The sequence below is a fragment of the Vombatus ursinus genome, unplaced genomic scaffold (genome assembly GCF_900497805.2).
Source record: "Vombatus ursinus unplaced genomic scaffold, bare-nosed wombat genome assembly UNPS02014792.1, whole genome shotgun sequence".
NCBI lineage: Eukaryota > Metazoa > Chordata > Mammalia > Diprotodontia > Vombatidae > Vombatus > Vombatus ursinus.
The window spans coordinates 66862-70139 of record NW_020954570.1 but is presented as its reverse complement, the minus strand read 5'-3'; positions in this window follow the sequence as shown (position 1 = coordinate 70139).

The following is a 3278-nucleotide window of genomic DNA, read 5'->3' as shown; positions in this document are numbered from 1 at the left end:
GAACTGAAACCATGTCTACTCTTAAAAATTATACATAAAAATTCTTTCTACTCATAAATCAAACTCAAATGTTTTAAGAAAAAATATTCCACTCATATTTGTGCAACTGAAACCACGTCTTCACTTAAAGAGGAGGGACAAAAGAATCTCTTTATAATCATAAATCAAACTCAAAAGTTTTAACAAAACATATTCGAGGTATATTTGTGGAACTGAAACCACATCTACTCTTAAAGAGGATGCAAAGTAAGAACACTTTCTACTCATAAATCAAACTCAAACATGTTAGGACACATAACACCCTTATATTTGTGCAACTGAAACCATGTCTTCTCTTAAAGAGGAGGGACAAAAGAAACTCTTTGTAATCATAAATCATAAATCAAAAGTTTTAACAAAACACATTCTACATATATTTGTGGAACTGAAACCATGTCTAATCTTAAAGAGGATGCAAAGAAGAAACTCCTCGAACTCATAAATTAAATTCAAACATTTTAGGAACACATACTAGTCTTATATTTGTGCAACTGAAACCACATCTTCCCTTAAAGAGGATGCACAAAAGAAACTCTTTGTAATCACAAATCAAACTCGAAAGTTTTAACAAAGCATACTCAACTTATATTTGTGGACTGAAACTATGTCTATGCTTTTTTGTTTTGTTTTGTATTGTTTTTTGTTTTTTTGGGGGGGGAGGATGGGGGCAACATGTCTACTCTTAAAGAGGATACATAAAAGAAACTCTTTGTACTCATAAACAAAACTGCAATGTTTTAGAAAAACATATTCAACTTATATTTGTGGAACTGAAACCATGTCTACTGTTTAAAAGTATGCAAAAAAGAAACTTTTTGTGATCATAAATGACAGTACCACATACCAGCCTCATATTTTTGCAACTGAAACCAAGTCTTCTCTTAAAGAGGATGCATTAAAAAACTCTTTGTACTCTAAACAAAACTCAAACATTTTAAGAAAATGTATTCGACTTATATTTGGGGAACTAACCATGTCTCCTTAAATAGGATGTCCAAAAGAAATTCTTTTTTTTTTTCATAAAAGAAACTCAAATATGTTAGGAACACATATGCTACTTATATTTGTGGAACTGAAACCATGTCTATTCTTAAAAAGGATGCACAAAATGAACTCTTTTTACTCATAAATGAAACTCAAACATTTTAAGAAAACGTATTCAACTTTTATTTGTGGAACCAAAACCACATATACTCTTAAAGAGTATGCAGTTGGGGCAGCTAAGTGGTGCAGTGGATAGAGCACTGGCCCTGGAGTCAGGAAGACCTGAGTTCAAAATCTAGTCTCAGATACTTGATATTTACTAACTGTGTGACTCAGCCCAAGTCACCTAACCCATTTGCCTAGCCAAAAAAAAATTTTTAAAAAGTATGCATAAAACAAACTCAATAGTTTTATTCAACAGAAGTGGAAATGAATTAAGAGAGCACAAACAAAAGCTATAGACCCATATGGAGACTTAATTACATAATTCTAAACAAGTATGTCAAAGAACAAATTAGTGAAACAGTTAACAAACTTAGGAAAGACAATGATAATGATGAGATAACACCTCAGCATTTCTTTATTTCCTGTAAAGGAGTGCTCAGAGGAAAAATTATATCCCCAAAATACTTATAAAATATTATGAGCATCAATGAACTGTACAAATAGTTTTTTTTTTTAAAGAAAAGACAACAAAGAAACCCAAACAGGTCAGAAAAGGAAAACTAAGAAGAAATAGATAAATTACATCTTAAAAGTCTATAGAATTGATAAATAGAACCAAATGCCAATTTCTTGGAAAAAAACTGATCAAAATTATATACCTTTAACCAACTTATTTAAAAAGACAAGTGTGGAAAAATGAACCAATAAGAGGCTATAAAATTATAAAAATAAAAAAAGATATAAAATGATTTTCAGATCTTACTGTACCAAATTATATGCCTACAAAACTTAGAATTCTAAAGACATATGGGATTATGTACAAAAATGTGGTACCCAAATTTTTTTTTAAATAGTAAATGGGAATCTTAAATAATTAAGTCTGAATAAAATGACTTCAAATATGTATAAATGAACAACCAAAAACCCCCCACACTATTCTTTACCAAATTATAGGAGAATTCTATCAATCTCTTAAAGAACAATTAATAGCTGTGCTTTCTCAAAAGTTGAGAAAGACTCTTTGAAATCCTCTTTGGAGACAAATACAGTTTTAATGTTTGTAATGGGTAAAGGATAAATGAAAGATGAAAAACTATAGACTGAAATAAGTAATAATAAATAAAAGAAAAATATAGACTGATATCACTAAGAATATTTAATTAAATGTTTAAAAATAAAATTCTGACAAATAGACTATAGCAATTTATGAAAAAAATTTTTTTACTAGGAGCAAACTGGATTTAAGCCTAATATATAAGAATAGTTCAACATTAAGAAAATAAATAGCTTAATTATTTAAAAAACACTCAAAACCACATATGGTCAAAGAGAAAATATTGCAAGCAGCCAGAAAGAAACAACTCAAATATCATGGAATCACAGTCAGGAGCACAAGCTTTAACAGCTTCTACATTAAAGGATTAGAGTGCTTGGAGCACAATATTCCTGAGGGCAAAGTAGCTAGGATTACAACTAAGATTCACCTACCAAGCAAAAGTGAAATAACGCTTCAGGGGAAAGATGAATATTTAATGAAAGAGAGGACTTTCAAGTGTTACTGATGAAAAGACCAGAGCTGAATAAAAATTTAACTTTCAAAAACAAGTCTTAAAGGAAGCATAAAAAAGTAAAAAGGAAAGAGAAGTCATAAGGAATTTAATAAGGTTAAACTGTTTACATTCCTATATGAGAAGAAGATAAGTGTAACTCCTAAAAACTTTCTCATTATTTATGCACTAGAAAGAAGATCTGGGTGTGAGTTGAATATGATGGGATAGTGTCTAAAAAAATAAAAATTAAGGAGTGAGAAAGAAAAATGCACTGAGAGAAGGGTAAAGGGAAATGTAGAATGGGGTAAATTATCTCATATAAAAGAGGTGCAAAAGAGCTTTTACAGTGGAGGAGGAGCTTGGGGTAATTGGGGGGAGGGGGAGCACTTGAACTTTACTCTCCTTGGAACTGGCTCAAAGAGGGAACACCTTATGTACTCAGCTAGGTATAGAAATGGATATTACCCTATAGGAAAATAGGAGGAAAAGGAGATAAGAGAAGGAGGAGGAGGGCTGATAGAAAAGAGAGCTAATAGGGGG